The sequence below is a fragment of the Acomys minous genome, assembly GCF_964271855.1.
Source record: "Acomys minous genome assembly, chromosome: 4".
Lineage (NCBI taxonomy): Eukaryota > Metazoa > Chordata > Mammalia > Rodentia > Muridae > Acomys > Acomys minous.
Window position 1 is genome coordinate 52859781 of NC_140486.1, and position 18667 is coordinate 52878447.

Consider the following 18667-nt stretch of genomic DNA (forward strand, 5'->3'; position numbering starts at 1 on the left):
TGACAAGCAATTTTACCCACAGAGCGTCTCACCAGCCCCTGCTTTGGCTTCTTAAACCATGAAGCTGGGTTACTCTTCATTTAAAAGTTTGAGAATTGTGGTTTGTTGTCCCAGAAGCAATTGTATTCACCAAACTGCTGTAGGTCAGTGGGTGGAAGGTGCTGTGTAAGAGGACAGATACCCTTTAGGGAAGAGAGCGGCTTAGATGTGCTTAGGAGACACACAAGCCACAACTGGATTGTGGGTAAATGGAAGTTAGGTATAAAGGACTGGCAGAGGGTCCTGATGGACAGTCTAGGGCAGTGGTTCTCAACCTTCCTATTGCTGAGACCCTTTATTACAGTCCCCCATGTTGGGGTGACCCGCAACCATAAGATTATCTCACTGCTACTTTTTAGCTGTAATTTTGCTACTGTTATGAATTGTAATGTAAGCATCTGATATGCAGGATGTCTGATATGCAACCCCCAAGGGGGTCGAGGCCCACAGGTTGAGAACTGCTGACGTAAGAGTTGTACCCATCTCTTGCATTTGTATGTAGTCTAGTGTGTTAGTTACTTTTCCTATTGCTGTGCTCGTACCTGGCAAGAAGCCACTTAAGGGAGGAGGAGTTTGTCTTGGTTCACAGTTCAAGGTGATTTAGTCCATTGAGGTTGGGAAGGCGGGGAGGCAGGAGGAGACTGGTCACATTGTTACTGTCGTCAGAAGGCAGAGCACAAACAGGAAGTGGCAAGGGACCATAAACCTCAAGGCAATCCTTTAGCCGCCTACTTCTCTCAAGGGCTCACAACCTTCTAAGACAGCACCAGTGAGGGACCAGGAGTTTTCAAACACACAAGCCTATGGAGGATGTTGGCATTTTAACCACAATCAGAAACTGGCAAAGCCCAAGGCCAGGACCTTAGCCCAGGCATACAAGGGGAGGCAGTGAGTGGCACATGGCAAGGACCCACGCCTTCCAACTCAAGGATCTGTATGCCGTCCTTCATTCACCCACAGTGCCGTCTATGCAGAGGTTATTAATTCCAGATTACAAAGGTGTCACATAGGGTTCAAAAGGCCATATCTCCACCCACACTCCCATCCCCAAGTATCATCCACACTCCAGCCTTGGTGCCAGGATTTCTCTTCCCCAGGACATGATCAGCTGCTGTGCTGGAGCTTTCTGCTTGACCCTCAGAAGACCCAAAGCCATTCCCACAGCCCCAGGAGCCTTTATTTCTTCATCTTCTTCCTTTTTCTTTTCTTTTCTTTTCTTTTGCTGAGTGTGTGGTGTATGTGTGTTTATGTATCTGGGCAGGGGTCGGGGGAGCACATGTATATATGCACATGCATGTGGAGGCCAGAGGTCCATGTTTTCTGTTCTCCTCAGTCATGTCCCACTTTATTTTTTGAGGCAGTGTCTCTCTTTGAACTTGGACTCAGTGATTGGCTAGACTAGACTACAGTGATTCTTATCCACTGTATCCGGCACCAGCATTAGAGATGTGCACCATCACAACTGGCTTTTTATGTGGGTTCTATGGATCAACCCCAAGACCTCATGTTTGGGGGGCAAGCACTTTACCACAACCCAGCTGTCTCCCACGCCCCTTTTCTTTTTTATGTCACTGGAATCTTGTACATGTTAGGCACATGCTGGACTCAACATCTTTGTTTTGCTCTTTTAAAATTTAAGGGGAGGTGTCAACGACTCATCCAGGCAGGGCCTAAACTTGAGACTCTTTTGTCTCAACCCACCGGGTAGCTGAGACAAGGGGCCTATGCTACCAATTTCAGTGCAAAAAGAAAAAAGGAAAAGCCTTACTTCAACCCATCTTGGCGTGCCCCTTTGTGACAGCAACTGTTAATGCTGTCTGTGGCAGTTTGTAGTTGTGTAGGTCCTATCAGTGAGTCCGCCCCAAGTCCCCCAAAGGGGAAGCAGTGGGCAGCTGCCTGCTAGGGCTACTGTACGGAGAGCCTAATGCCCTCTGCTTGTTCCTGGAAATGCCTCCAGCAGGAGCCACCGTGTGTGAAGCTGTGTACACGTGTAAGTGTGTGTGCGAGCACACTGTGTGAGTCAGGGGACAGCCTTGGGTGTCTGCCCTCACCTTCTACCTGGTTAGAGTTAAGGGTCCCTTGCTTTTTTGTCACAGTGCAAGTCAGGCTAGCTGGCCTCCTAGCTTCCAGGGACTCCTCTGTCTCTGCCTTTCCTCTCAGTGTAGGAGTGCTGGGATTACAGACATACCACCACACCCAGTTTTGTGTGTGTATTGGGGATTCAAATTCAGGGTCTCAGCCTTCCATGCCAAGCACTTTACTTGCTGAGCCACCTCCCAGGTGGTGAACAGTGGCTCTAATCCAGTGAGTCCTGTCTACGTTGAGACTGTAGGAGACACAGGGCCGCATGGATACTGTCTTGACTGGAGCCTGGTTAGGAAGTCAAGACCTAAAAACATGCGAGAACGAAGGAAGTCTGCCTCACCTAGGAACACCTGGCACAGCCTCGCCTAGTTCAGGTGCATCTGACAGAGCTGGCATCTTTGCCATCTGTCCCTGCAACTTCAAAAGAAATGGCTTCCCACCTGAGGCCCCACTCTAAGGCACACTCACAAAAATGATGGTATCACCTCAAAACGTTACTGCAGTTATTTTTATTCTTAGTTATTTTTCGGCACCAACGGTAACAATTCTAGCTGAAGTACACAAATGCAAAAGACAGATCTCCACGTGAGACAGCGGAGTAGGAAGTGAAAGGACTGTGAACCGCGCCTCCGTGGGATCCCTGTGATGACTCTATCTTAAGACAGATGTGCAGTGTGTGGCCCAGTGACTCTCAGAGCCAGGGCAGTTACCCACTGTTTGCCTTGCTCTCCATGAAGACCCATGTGCTTGGATCTCAGCAGAGCCTTCTAGATAACTGATCTCTGCCAGATGGAATTGTAAAACGTTCTCATTGCGGTTCATCGCTCACCTTTGTCCAGACCCCAGTGTACCATTTTGCCAATTAATCACATGAAGAAAATTCATTTTTGTTTGTGTCTTTCTGTTTTATTTCAAGATGAGGTTTCTCTGTATAGCCCTGGATGCCCTAGAACTTGTTTTATAGACCAGGCTGGCCTCGAACCCGGAGATCTTCCTGTCTCTGCCTCTCTAGTGCTGGGATTAAAGGTGTGTGCCTCCACCAGCTTATGAAGAAAATTCTTTTTTAAATGTTTTAGTTATTATAATTTATTCACATTACATCCAGATTGTTATTGCCTTGCTCATCTCTTCCTGTTCCTACCCTCCCTCTGAAGAATATTCATAACCTAACTTCAGCAACCCCAGGTTGATACCATGAAAAAAGTTTGGAAATGATGGAGCTGGTGAGATGGCTCAGTGGTTAGGAGCTCTTGCTGTGCAATCATCAGGGTCTGAGTTCAGATCCCGGGACCCACCTCAGGTGGCCCTTAATAGCCATAACACCAGCACCAGGGGATCTGAAATGCTCTTCAGACGTCTGCAGGTACCTTCATAGACATGAGTGCAAACCCACATGCACACACTCACACACTCACACATACTTACACACATTCATACATTAATTCAATAAATTACATACTTTAAAAAAACAAAGAAAGCCTGGGAAATTGAAAGAGAAGCCGGAGAGATAATTCTAGAACAGAAACAGTTTATTTACAAATGTTGGTGGGCTAGCTCATGCATCTGTGCTTGATTATAGACAGAGTTGTGTTGGGCCACCCTGCCATGGCTCCCTAGACTAAGACGTGACGATAATTAGTGGTCCTGCCCACAGAGCAGCAGGCACGCATCATGATTGGAATACAACACACCCCATTCTTTGAAGGGCATTCAGCACTGGGATCAGACTGCCTAACGTCTTCCTAGTGCCTGAGTTAATAGCTAAATGGGCACCTGGGTATTTGAAGAATAGCTCGAAGTAATATACTCAGTAAATATACTTTAGCTAATACTAAGTTATACTGGTTTTCTACTTTCCATGATGTAGCTTTACCTAATTGAACCAAAATGTTGTATAGATTGGGGATATAGACCTCAAGGTAAAGTACTTGCTATGCAACCAAGGGGGACCTAAGTTTAATCTCTAGAAAAGTATGGCATGGTGATACAGGTTCGCAATTAATCCTTAGAAAATCGTGGCATGAGCCAGGCATGGTGGCACACACCTTTGATGCCAGCACTCGGGGAGGCAGAGGCAGGCATACCTCTGTGAGTTCGAGGCCAGCCTGGTCTACACAACAAGTCCAGGACAGCCAGGACTGCACAGAGAAACCCTGTCTCGAAAAACAAAACAACAAACAAGGAATGCATGGTATGGTTTGTAATCCGTGTGCAGACTACTGGTTCCCTGGGGCTTGCTGGCCTCACGTACACAAGAACAGAGCCCGGGGCCAGGCGGGGAACCTACCTCAACAGCAAGATGAACAGCACCCAAGGAACAACATCCAAGGTTCAACTTCCGCCCTGAACACATACCCTAACATGTACATGCACAACCACACGCATGTGCCTGAACACACACACACACACACACACACACACACACACACACAAATCCCGTTGTGTTTGAAGAAGGAAGCTATTGGTGTTTCTATGTTGGTTGGTGGCATAACTTGGAGAGTAACTGGAGTCAGGGTGAGCTGGAAGGACGCCAAACAGAGAAGGGAGTGAATTAATGCGCAAAGTCCTTGCACCGTGCAGAAGCGTCCTGGCCTCCAGGAGCATCCTCCTATGCAGTGAGTGGTGATTTATGCCATGCCCTATGAAGGAACACAGAACGCACACACACACACCCCATGAGTGGGAGGGGGGGCAATGGTTTGAACTCAGCACAACTCCCTGACTGTCTTTGAACCCCTCCACAACACCACCCCTCAAATGCGCAGGAAACGAGGCGTTTTAGAAAAAAAGGTTTTCATTCACAAGATTGAAAGAGAGTTCCTCCCAAAAAGCTAAGTACGTCGGTCTGTGTCAGGCTTCGGTAATTACCCTTGGGTTGTTTCCTACTTAAGAATCCCAGATCCTTTCGAGGCAGCTCAAAACCCTTCTATTTTTAAACATTTGAATGAAGTGATGCTTGTTGTCCACAGAGAGGACGGACATTGCTGGAGGAAGTGAAGTGCCTTTTTGAGGACAGCACAGTCAAGGGCGGGGCGGCTCATGCTGTTCTTAAACATGTAGACTCCCTGGGAGCCCATGTTTCCAGCTCACGAGCACCCCAGAACCTTCCTATCAGAATTTATTATTTCCTTGGAAATGGCTAATATTCTTCGCTCCCTCTGCATCCAGCTGGTGGTTTTGTTATTGTTGTTTTGTTTTGTTTTCCTTCCTGTTGTTTCCCATCTGTAAACAGTAAGCTACCTAACATTCAAGCCACTACCTGGTTTCTTTTCTTTTTATTTTTCTTTCTTTTTTTGTGTGTGTTTGTTTGTTTGTTAGTGTCTATGTGTGGGCAGGTTAGTGTGTATGTTTCTGTGTGAGGGTACATGTGTGTGCACATGCAGGTATAGACAGAGAACAATCCTTGGCACCACCATGTCCTTCCTTTGATACAAGGTCTCTCCTTGACCTTGCACTCAGCAACTAGGCTGGCTGACTGGCCAGAGAGGCCCAGGAATCTGCCCGTCCTCTCCCACCCCTGAACCCCTGTTCCTGGCTCTGGGGTCACAAGCTTGTGCTACCATTTTTGCATGGGCTCTAGGATTAAACTGAAGAGTCCTTGTGTGTGCAAGGTAAGCCTCCATCCCCCGAGGCCTCCTCCTAGCCGTGCTGCCTGTTTGTGTAAAGCATTACGAGAATGTAGCTGCGCTGTTTCACCGTGATGGCTGAGTTGAACCGTTGCCGCAGACTGACCTAGCCTAAACTGTTTATTCTCTAGCTCTGTGGGGAAAAACATTCTGCCAACTCCTCCTCACTTAAACCGACAGAGTGATAGATCCTCTAAGTTCAGATGCAGCCTAGTCCATTACAGCTCCCCGAGGAGGAGGAGGAGGAGGAGGCCAGCTTCACGGATGGGTTAACTATGGACTCTGTAGCTGAGATCAGGGTACAAGCAACAGCATAAAATGTCCCAGGCCACATCTGGCTAACTGGTCCCCCAAAGCCCAATGGCTCCTGTGCCTGACCTCCACAGCCTCTGTTGCTTGCCAAGGGCCATCCCGTCACCACCTCTGCAAAAGCAAGCACCCTAGGCTCTGCCAGTGTCCTCCAAAGTAGCCTTGCCTCATCTGAGCAGGTTCAGGAGCAACTGTGAAGCAGGTGTATTGTGTATCAGACAGGCTCCCCGTGACCCTAAAACTAGGGTAATGTTTTCAAAATTATCGTATTACCAGTATTATCTGTAGGCCCAGCTAGCGATCAATTAAGACACAGATACTTGTTATATTTTAAAATAGCCTGAGTTAACCTGGAGCAGGGCAGATATCAATCCTCTAAATTACTTTTCATAGTGGGGCAGGTATCACATACCTGCCCCAATCCCATGTCATATGTTTCTAATAATTTCTATCAAGCTACCTCCCATCTATAATGCTATATACTTGCTCATGTTCTTCATCTGGGCCAGATTCTCCGTCCACGCCGGCCATGTGTTTCTCCTCCATCTAACCCATGGTGACCTTCCTCTCTCCCCTTCATCAGGTCTCTCTCCTTCTCCTTATGATGGTCTCTCTTTTCTTTTTCCCAGAATTCCTCTCTCTCCTAGCCCCACCTATCTCTTTTGCCCTGCCCAGGGGGAATGGCTTTTTATTAAGCAAAAGGTAAGTCACAGAGACAGTAAGCAGTAATTAACATCAAAATACATTAGGCCATCCCCCAACACTGGGGCTCCACCACCCTTCTCGCACATTCATAAAATGGCACTTTCCACCCCAATATGAACAAACTCTCCACATGGGATATGCCAGACCAGGCTTATTTCATGTTTCCTACTGAAAGGTATGTCCACTCGGGAAGCAGCCCTCAGACTTGGAAATGGAGACTCTGGGGACAAGTATGCCTGTATCTGCTAGTTATAAAATGATGGCCCCCAAGCACAGGAAACATTCTCCATGCCTGTGGCACAGGGTGTTTTCGCTGATGTGACAAGTGTCACAGGAGTTTATTCATGAAGCCCATGTTTGAAGATAGGAGAACAGTCTGAATTGTGACTCCCCAGGGTAGAGTGGAGTGATACTTTGGGGCTGAGGAAGGAGTGGGGCCAGGCCGCTGGATGTTAGAAAGTCAGTGATGGTCTGTGTAGGACTCGTGGAACGTCATCTTCAGGTACCACTACGACCACTAAAGTTATTCACTGTACGTCTGAAATGTATGCGTGTAATGGACACTTGTGTGCAGGTGTGTGCGCCTGTGCCTGCCTGAAGTCTAGGACAAATGACAAGTACCTGTTCTGCCGCTCTCTACCTTAATTCTTTGAGGTGGGGTCTGTCAGTCAGCCTAGAGTTACCCTGGAGGACAGCCATGTAACTGAGGGTACAGGCACAGAAGCAGCCACACTTCACTCTTAACGTGGATCCTGGCTTCCAACCTCAGGTCCTCATGCTTGCACAGGAAGTACTCTTACCACTGGTCCAGAGCCCCCCCCCCCACTCCCAGCTCCCAGAATGATGGTTTTAAAGTCACATGAGGGCTGATGAGATGGCTGAGTTGGTAAAGTCTCTTAACCATAAAGTAACCTTGACAGCCTGATTTCAATCCACGTGGCTGAGGGAGAGGACCAGCTCCCACAAATTTTCTTCTGCCCTCCATATGTGTTTTATAGCATGTGCATACACACGCACTTGTGTGTGGGTGCACACACACATGAATGAATGAATGAATGAATGAATGAATGAAAGAAAGAAAGAAAAAAAGAAAGAAAGAAAGAAAGAAAAAAGGAAGGAAGATTATCAAAATGTTTTGAGGCCCCTGTGAGCAGTTGACTGGGGTGAATGGGAGGCTTAGGAATAAAGAGCAGGTAATCTAGTCAGGTTTACCCTTTGCCTCTTTAACCAATACCAGTGAGCCTGTGGCCCAGAAGTTGTGTATCGAGCACCACCTATGTGCCAGGCCCCAAAGATATGACAATGAGCAAACCAGCAGAGGTCCTCAAGAAGAGCTGATGTTCTAGTAAGAGTGGCCAACACATGGCAGAAAGCTCAGTCCATCAGGCAGCGCTAACGGTTAGGGAGAAGATGCAATCCAAAAAAGACAAGTAAAGGAGAGGGGAGAAGGGATGCATGAGTGTGTGTATGTGACTGCATGTTCACATGTACAAAGATGCTGATGTGTGCGTGTGCATGCATGTGTGTGCATGTGCATGTGCAGGCCATAGGGTAACCTCAGTTGCCATCGCTCAGGCACCAACCACCTTAGGTTTTTGTTTGGTTGGGTAGGACATGGTCTCTCACTCACTTTATCCAACTGGACAAGGCTGCCTGACCATGGAGCCTCAGGGATCTTCCTGTTTCATCCCCAGGCATTGAGATTACAGAAACTTTTCTTTAACTGTGAGGTCCAGGGATCCAACTCAGATCCCTGTGCTTGGAAGGCAAGCACTTTTCCAACTGAGTTGTCTCCCCAACCCCAAGGGAGTGTCACTCTACAGAGTATGGCCAGAGGATATGTCACCAGAGAGGTGATGTTCGAGAAAGATCTGGAAAAAGCTTAAGGGCCAAGCATGAGGTCTCGGAGATAATCGTATGCCTTTGAGAGGTAGGAGACAATGCATCAAAGACTAACTCCAAATCCATTTATCTGTGCTAGGGATGAAAAGCTGGCTTCTACCCGTACTTATACATTTGGTACCACATGAGAGACGTGGAGAGTAACTGTAACAAGGCCACAAGCAGTAGTGAATAGCAGACCTAAGGCAAGAATTCAGATGTTTTCCACAACATAGGTCACTCATAGGCTGACCACAGTCTGTGTCATCTTTCCCTTGGGTCACTGTGTACTTTAATAAGGTGGCATCTTATTAAGGGGCAGATGACTTCATTTACCACATATATATGCCCACTGTACCTACTTGTACTTGTACACACACACACACAAACACACACACACACACACACACACACACACACACACACACACACACACTTAAGGAGACACAGCTGGCTCCACCTATAGGGCTTAGCCTCTTGACTATCGTATCCAGCCTCTGTCCTGCTTCAGATCCCAAGCAGCTCTGAACCCCAGTTTCTTCTTGAGTAGGGGGTGCAGGTGGCATCTTGTCACTTTATCATAAAAGGATGTGGCGTGACCTACATCTGAAGGAACAGTGAGGTGGAGCATGTACGCCAGGTACCGAGGGTTGCTGAAGGGACAGACAGCTACCGTGGGTGTGGGTGTGAGTGTGCAGGCTTTATATTTCTTCAGAGGACCTTTTCACTCCCCTCTTAGGCTGATGGAAGTGGCCACTCCACCCAGGTCTGCCTCTGATAAGCCTGAAACAGTAGCTGAGCTTCTTATCAGGCAGCTGCAGAGGGATACAGGACTCTGTGCTGCACAGTTGGTGCTGATAAAGTGGGCCTGGGCCAGACACTCAGCAGCTGCTGTCTTGGACCTGCCCCTAGAGCCTCAGTTTTCAAAAATAGGAGAAGGAGACCCAGGAGATCTCATCCATTTCCTGCATGCCACAGCAGGCCAAGCTGCTGATGGCCTTGCCTATAGAGCGTGCTTAGGGACACACAGAGACTTTGCTAGGAGCCTTGGTGGAGCAGAGCTGCTGAGTGGCCTTTGGGTGCCAGTATGGCATTGCACATGGCACCCAGTGGGGTCATGGGGCTGTTTGTGAAGCGTGAGCTGTTGGTGACTTTTTTGTGAAGCTGGCACTGCCGTCCCTGGTTTAATGCTGAGACAGCGAGATTCCTGCAGAGGTCTGGTCAGATTAGAAGCCATGTTGGCTGGCCCGCAGGCTGCCTTCCCCTCTCCTAGGGGGACATCTAGGTTTTTCATTGGACCTTCACACAGAGAGAGGGGGGAGGGGGGAGGAGAGGGAGAGAGAGAGAGAGAGAGAGAGAGAGAGAGAGAGAGAGAGAGAGAGATCATAATCTACCTTCAAACTCCACACTCGCTTCCAAGCGTATCACATCTAGGGATTTCTCAGGGTCCAGAAGACAGTATTTGGGGTGGACTTATACTAGAGCACTCTTGCTTATTTTAAATTAGAGCTTATCAGGAATCTTGCAGTTTGTCCTAATAGGATGGGACCGAGACAATGCTGTTTTGTTTTGTTTTTGTTGTAGCAGTGCCAGGGATTGAACTCAGAGCCCTCGCACAAGCCAAACACATGCTCTACCAGTGAGCTGCATACTCCACCTAGCATAGTTGTTTTTTGAAAGAGTTCTAGGTGACGTGTGTGGAACCAGCGTTGAGAGCCAGGAGTAAGAGGCTGCCCCTCTGAGTGTGTCCTCCATGGACCTCAGGCCAGATCATTAGGCACAGATCTCCAGGTCAGGGAAGCATCCCCAATACTCCAAAGCAAGTCTCTGAAGAGTGTTTCCTACTCATCTGTTTAGTCTATTTCAGGAATGCCTCCCACAGCAGTCAGCCTCACATATGCCTAGCCAAAACTCTCACTTAGTTACACTCCCATCTATAATAATATGTCTTATAGAAGTTTAAAAATCTGTAATTTATTTTTAATACTCAGAGCGATTATTGTGATTTAACAATTCCATTTACAGAAATATAGAATAAAGTTACTCATAGGCCTCCTTCCTCTCCCCTCTCATGGACATACCCTTTGTTAACTTTTTTTTTTTAAGATTTATTTATTTATTTATTTATTTATTTATTTATTTATACAGTATTCGGCATGCATGTGAGCAGAGGGCACCAGATCTCATTATAGATGGTTGTTATCCACCATGTGGTTGCTGGGAATCAAACTCAAGACCTTTGGAAGAAGAGCTAGTGTTCTTAACCTCTGAGCCATCTCTCCCGCCCCCTTCGTTAACTTCTAATCACAGCCCTGCTGAAACCTCTGGCCTTGGACTCCTGGCCTTTCAGCAGTGTTAAGGTTTTCCTTCCTGTGGCCTTGATCTCACCGTGTCGGTCCTGAGGGTTGAAATCAGGTTGTCAAGCTTGGTGGCGATACCTTTACCTACTGAGCCATCTTGCTTGACCCTGGAAATATTCTTCCTAATTGTAATTGCCCCTTCTCCGGCATTTATAAAGAATATCTCTGTCTTAGTTAAGGTTTCTATTGCTGTGAAGAGACACCATGACCATGGTAAATCTCATAAAGGAAAACATTTACAGATTCTGAGGCTTAGTCTGTTATTGTCATGGCGGGAAACATGGCGGCACACAGGCAGGTGGGGTGCTGGAGAGGTGGCTGAGAGTTCTACAACTGGATCAGCAGGCAACAGGACAACACTGGGTCTGGCTTACGCATTTGAAACCTCAAAGCTCACCCCCAGTGACACACTTCCTCCAACATGGGCACACCCCCTAATGCCACTCCCTAAGCATTCAAACATGAGTCTGTGGGAGCCATTCTTATTCAAGCCACTCTCTTTCTAAAGCCTCTGTTCTGCAGTATCCACCCACTGCTCACATGAGAAGACTCGGCTTTCATACCCTCACCTTTGGGCGCTTTCACTGTCTATCACTCATCCAGGCAGACAAGTGATAAAGACTTATTAATAATACTGAACATTATAGTGATAGTGGAATAAGTTATAAGACAAGGAAAAAGAAGAAAATGAGCTCATGATAGTTAGGGGTTTAGCCATTCATATTTTCTTGTTCTTTCCCCCTCCCCAAAGTCGCATCGTTTAAATCCCCCCCCAAAAAATTCAAAAGTAATAATTTGAAAGGTATAAGATAGAAAACTACATTTGTTCCATTCAAAAACATCTGTACTTTAAAAGAGTGTGTAACCTGCCCTGTTTTTAGATCCTCTCCTAGGTGAGGAGTCTTTAATCTTGATTGAACAATGTGCTTTTCTGGAGTAACTGATTTCATTCTGTTATTTGATTAAACAAAATCGCCTCGTCTTTCATAAAGAAATAGTCACAGCAGCCTGTCTGGAGACCGTGCCTGGATGACTCTTCTTCCAGACTCAGCTTTCGAAGAGCAGAGAGCCTGCTAGGTGGTGAGGGCTGTGTCATCACAGCAGGGAAACTCTACCAGTCTGCCCACTTTCCAGGGTTTAGACTTCAACCACATCTCCTCTGAGTTCCTGAAGTAAAACTGGGTCTCTGTTTGCTGGCTTTCCTCTGATTGGTCTCTGGGCATTTGTCACTTTCTATGAGAGAAGCACTTAATTTGTAGATGGCAACTGGTTTGTGTCGTGAGACTTCGGCTGGCAAGAGGAAGAATTATTCATGTATTTGTGGTTTCTTTGCCTTAAAAAAAAAAAAAAAAACTAACATGGGCAAATACAAATCACAAGACCTGGACAGGGAATGGTGGGACAGGCATGGTGGAGAGAAATGGCCTATCCGACCCCCAAGCACAGACAAAAGACAGGGGTGGGCCATGGGCTGGTAGCTTCCTGATTCTATCCAGGATGTGAAGAGGAAGTGAACTGGTGACTCATGTGAGTGTTTTTCCTGCCCTGATACCTAGCAGGCAGGATTTGGAGGGGTGAAGAAGGGTAAATAACACCATGGGAAACACTCAGGAAACCCAACTGGTCCAGGTGATGACTAAGCAGTGGCCTTGAGCCTTCTGCCACCCGGTCCTCCACTGCTCAGGTCCAGTCTTTGACTTTCTGAGGCTGTGTGTGTGGGGGGGTGTGTGTGGGTGGGTGGGTGTGTGATGTGTGTGTGTGTGTGGGTGTGTGTGTGTGTGTACGTGTGTATTTATGCTTATGACCACATGGGCACACAGGAGGATATTAAGAAGCGGTCTCCTGTAGGAAGCGCCACCCGTAGGGACCCATCTAGGACATTCTGCTGCCCTTCTATATAGGCCAGAGCCCATGTAGGTGGGGCGGATAGGGAGTCGGGACACCTGACAAATCTCTAACACAAATTCCAGGCCCCTTGTGTCACCCACTGTGGTAACCTCTTGAAGAGCTGCTGAGGTGACTTTAGAAAAGGGTTAGTTTTATTTTATTTGCATATTGCATTTGCATAGAGTCTTTACCACTACCCAGCAAATATGCTCCCAATATTTAAATGTAGGCACACTCTCTGCCGTCTGCTGGACCCTTTTCAGATGCAAGTCTAGCTAGCGTGGCAGCCAAACTGCAGGGTTGCTCAGAGAAGCCGATGTGATAGTTAGCATTGGAGTTTGCAGAAAGGACTGTCCAGCTTGAAAAATTGGCTCTAAAATACCCTAGGATTCTGGAGGCTTTTCCCTAAAGTCTTTGAAGAAAGTTAAGTTCAATTTAGGAAACTTGGTTATCTGAGGAATTTACATCCAGCGCGTGGAGATCTAAGCAGTTTGCAGTGTCAGGAACCGTGTGTATCACTCCCACCTGGCCCTTATCAGCATGGTTTCCTGCAAGCCTCGCCACAGCCCTGAAAGGGAGATTCTCCTCTGCTCACTCCGCACAGTCCTGTAGCCCTGAAGCTAGCTCAGAGCCTCCCAGGATCAAGAGGAAGAGAAACAGTGCAGAAAGGACAGGAAGGACAGGAAGGACGCCCACTTCCTGCTCCCCTGCCTTTCCTTCCCTCCAGGATGCTTTCCCAAGTGCACTTTCCCCTTTGGGGACACACTGCATTCTGCTGCTTCTGCACTCAGAGGACTCAGCCCTCCTTTGCTCACCCTGCCGGCCCATTGGAGCTCTGCTGTCTGCCTTAGATTGTGGAAGCTCAGCCTCTAATCATGATGCCCTCCAAGGACTAGGGAAGTAACTGTTAGCAAAGTGCTTATAAGGGAGCCTGAAGGCCTGAATCTGATCCCCACCCCCAACCCATGCAGAAACCCACCAGGCTTGGTTTGCACTTAGGATTCCAGCAGGGGGAGATAAAGGCAGGAGGATCCCTGAGGCTCACTTACCACACCACCTAGCTAACGGGAGAGCCCTAGGTCTTGGTGAGGGACCATCTCAAAAGTCAAGACGCACAGTGTCCTAAGGAATGAAACCAGACAGTGGCCTCAAGTGACCTGAAACACACACACACACACACACACACACACACACACACACACACACAGGCTATCTAAATAAAGATTGCAAAACTCCTTCCCACTTCCTCCTACCCAACTGTCCTGCTTGTCATGGACCCAGGATCTGCTGCCACCCAGAGAACACCTTCCCATCCATGTGCGAACGAATGAGCCTCCTAGAGTTAGCATGACTAACTAAATCCTCATTATTTACACATGGAATCTGATCAAGGACATCACAGAGTCACATAATCAGGTACCTAGTTATGCTGAAAATGCAATTATATTCTGAAGTGAATTAAGTCCTATAGAGAAGTGGCAATCGTGAGCATGCCAGAGCCCGTTGGGAAGCAAGGATGAGGCACGTGTGAGGATGTGTGAGATGTGACTCGGGGCTGCAGAAGTTACTAGGGCGAGAGACTGGGTCCTGGCAGCTCTGACAAGCCAGGCTCTGCCTGACTTCAATAAGCCAAGTAAAGAGGCAAATTAATGGTAAGAGCAGAAAAATCTGATTTCTGTGATGAGAGATACAGAGACCCAGTGATTCCTACCCTCACATAAGCATCTTACTATCTAGTTGTGGTGGGGCATGAAGAAAAAATGCCAATATTCTGTATTGGTTTAGGAGGCTCTATAGCCTTCCTGATAAATAGCCAGACAGAGATATTTTATGGCTGATACTGAAATTTCTATTTAATAACCCATGTCTTCTGAAAGCAGCGCTGTTGACCCATGCAGGGAATCTTCGTTCCATTCACATGTGTGTATGTGTGTGTGAATATATATATATATATATTAGCTTATAAAGTAGTGATTTTCCATAAGACATTTTCATACATCCATAGTTATAGTTAACCCACCCCTCCTCTTCTCCATCCCCACTTAAACTTTAGCCTCTTATTTTGCTTTACTCCTTTTATCAATACCAGTCCTGTGTTAGTTACACTTCTATATATTGTGGTAAAACACCATGACCAAGGCAACTTATAAAAGAAAAGGTTGAATTTAGGACTTAAGAGTTTCAGAGGAGTTTAGTCCATGATGGACAGCAAAGCCATGGTGTCAGGAACAGCTGAGAGCTCACATCTTGATCTACAAACAGAAGGCAGACGGAGAGGCACACTGGGAAGGGCATGAGTATTTTGAAGCCTCAAAGCCTGCCTGCAGTGACACGCTTCCTCTAGCAAGACCACACCTCCTAATCCTTACCAAACAGTTCCACTAACTGGGGATCAAGTATTCAAACATATGAGCCTATGGGGACATTCTCATTCGAACTACTCCAAGCCACGGCCACTTTGTCCCACAGAAGGACAGTGTAGTGACAAGTCAATGACTCAGACAGAATTTTAAAACAGAATTTGGGGTTCTCCCTCTTTGGATATCTCCTTTCTGACATGTCCCTTACTTTCTGGTGGTTCTGTTTGCTAGAACCCAGAACAGACTGGGTTCCTGCAGCTGTTCAACTATGATTTTGTTCTGTACTTGGGATAGAAGCTGTAAGAAATGGGAAATCACCACCAGTGGTTTCTTCTTCCAGAGCATTCCTTAAAAATCTACTGTATCTGTTTCACCGTTGAGAATTACGCTTGACTTTATCCAAGACCTTGTTATCTGTGAAAAGATGAGATGCCACAGGTCATTGGTAGATGGGAGCAGAATTTCCCAAAAATTAAAATTAGGAGAGAATGCTATATTTTAAACATTCAGCCTTGCTAAGAGTGAGTTTTGTCTATCCATGTGATTCTTTGGTGTTTGTCAGTATAATTTTCTTTACATAGATTCTAGACATTTCTTATTAGATAAAATTCTAAATTTGCTGGTTATAATTTCACTGCACTTCCTTATTTTTAGCTGCATTTTTATGGCAGGGACTTTTTGGGAGTCTTTTGACTGTGAGCATTTTTTTCCCCTCTTGCACACCATTTGGTTTTTCCATCATTATTAGCACATACCCTCTACTTAATGTCAAGTCAGCTGAGAATGTCAGTCATCCAGTTCAGTTCCTGGTCTATCATGTAGATGTATTGCCTCATTGACCTCTCTGGGTCTTGATTACTAATGTTCAGTTATTTAGAACATTGCCTTTTCAACACATAGTTAACACATTAAAAGACTGTGAAACATTGGGGGAAGGCTTTTCATAGATAGCATAGAGACTGTGTGGGGAAGGGTCTCTGGCTTTGGGAAGAGAAGGATCTTGGGAAGAAGAAAGGAAGCAGAGAGGCCTCGTGGGTTAGCGTGGAGAGGAGCTCATGACGGGATTTGCGTGGATGGAGGAAAGTGGCCCAGTGGATGGAGGAAAGTGGCCCAGTGGATGGAGGAAAGTGGCCCAGATGAAAGAATAAGCAAGTGCTGATGGAACTATGGGTGGGACGTGGTCCAGATAGAAGTTATTAGAGCAGATGGCGTGGGCTGGGGGCTGGGGAGGTAATGTCTGCCCTAAGGCTAGTCTAAAATCTGTCTGGTGCCTGTGTCCTTATTGATTGTGATACCGCTGTAATAATTACAGGGCTAATAATAAACATTATTAGACCAGACCTTTAAATTAACCACTACAAGGAGCAGAGGACAATTTCAGGTGTTATTCCTCAGGAGCCATCCACCTTGTTTTTAGAGACATGCTCTCTTACTGTCATGGAATTCGAGCCAGCGAGCCTCATGGTTTGTCTGTCTCTGCCTTCCCCTGCACTGAGAATGCACACTAACAAACACTACCACACCCAGCTTTTAAAAACATACATTCTGAGGTCCAAACTCAGATCCTCGTGTTTGCATGGCAAGTACTTTACCCGGTTAGCTCCTCGGTGCCTCGTTTTCTCTTTCCAAACCTTACTGTAACACACTTCCCTGTGCATGGATCTTTTTCTCCCTTCCAGATGATGTCTCTAGGGGTCAGTAACTGCCGTGGCTTATTCCATCATGAGGGTGGCAGATTTACCATGTACTGTATGAAAACGTGGCTCTGCCTGTTTTTGAGAATCCCCCCCCTGGCTTAGTTACTGCCCTGCTGCTGTGAGGAAGTTAGCCTGGAGACTTGTCTTAGTGTCAGAGCATCTGCCTAGCATGAAAGAGACCCTGGGTCTCTGAGCTTCTTCTTAGCCAATTGCATTGTGTTGAGCAAATTCTGTTCTTTCTTACCGATCTATAAGGTACTGGTGGTTGAGAATGGTGCAGAATCCAGCCACTAATGCCATCCACTAATGCCTGAATTCATCCATTCATGTGCCGGGTAAATAGTTATTCAAAACCTACTCTGTGCTCTATAGTCACTCAGAGGCCTCCATTGTTAATCCTGGGTCAGAGTCCAGCATCCCATGGAACTTGCTTCCTCCCGCCCGTGAGCTGTGGAGTGCTTTGAATGAAACATAGAGCCCAGAGACTAGCTTCAGTACCCTCTGCCCTATCCTCTGGCTGCGTGCCTTCTCTGCCCATTTGCTAACTTAATATCCATGGCACCTGGTGTTATGCTCCTACTCTGGAGTTCATTGCTGAGCCCAGGCTCCTGTCCTGGCTCTCTCCTACCCGCTGCCTCCTCCAGACTCTGGCAGCCAGTGTCTTGTCAGATCGAGGCATGAACATGGTAACTGCCTGGGAAGAAAGATCTCACTGAGCAATGTCTCTAAGGAGACAGAGGTACAACTAAAGGAGATTCCCTTGTGCCAGATCCAAAAGCTGCAGAAAAACACTCGCAGCAATGTCAGTAACTTGGAAAGCTCCATAAGACGGGCCTTGCCCACTAGGCAGTGAATACAAAGACCTGGGTTTGGGGGAGAAAGAGAGAAAGTGTACCCCAGATACGTAATGAGTCCCAGCCGGACACTGAATGAGCTGTGACCACAGCCACATCACGTGGGTGAGCATCAGTATTCAGCCTGTGGAATGGGCTGGGGATGGCCCACATCTCTCAGGAAGACCCCTGTGACAGCAAGTGTGAGGCAATAGCAAAGCTGCACTTGGCATGAGCAGACCACCAAATGGCCTCTGTTAAAAACAGTGGTGCAGGTCTTCATCCACCACAGAAAACCCAGGGAGTGTCCAGCCCGTGTGGGCCTCTGTGATTGGATGCAGTAGTGTTGCATTAGCTCTTCCTGAGGAGACATGAACAGTTGTCTATTTGCCCCAGACATGGCTTCAAGAGCACACTGAAGTAATGATTTCATCAAAGTCCAATTTTGGGCTTTCTCACTTAGAGCATGGGTGAACATTTACTTACAGAGTGTGGATAACCAGAGGCTGGGGAGATGGCTCAGCTGGCAAAGGGCCTGCTGTACACGCATGAGGACTTGAATTTGCATCCATGGAATCCATGTGAAACAGGCAGGTATGGTAGGCTGCATCTGTAATCCTGACACTAGAGGGCAGAGTGAAGAGGAGCCCTGTGTCTAAGTGGTCAGCCATCCCCGATGAGTCAGTGAGCTCCAGGTTCTGTGATGGATAGATACTGTCTCAAAAACTAAGATGCAAAGTCATCAAGAATGAAGCCTAGCCTCCACACACAAGCACTCGGGCACCCACCTACAAACATGCACCTCCTCATACAAACATATACACATAACACACACACACACACACACACACACACATGCACGCACACACACACACACATACACAC

At 47.0% G+C, this 18667-nt stretch overlaps 1 protein-coding gene across 3 annotated transcripts in view; it reads left to right on the forward strand.

Moving 5' to 3' along the window:
- GYPC (glycophorin C (Gerbich blood group)) overlaps window positions 1-18667 on the forward strand; it is a 43107-nt gene that overhangs the window by 13092 nt on the left and 11348 nt on the right. The window lies entirely within an intron of this gene.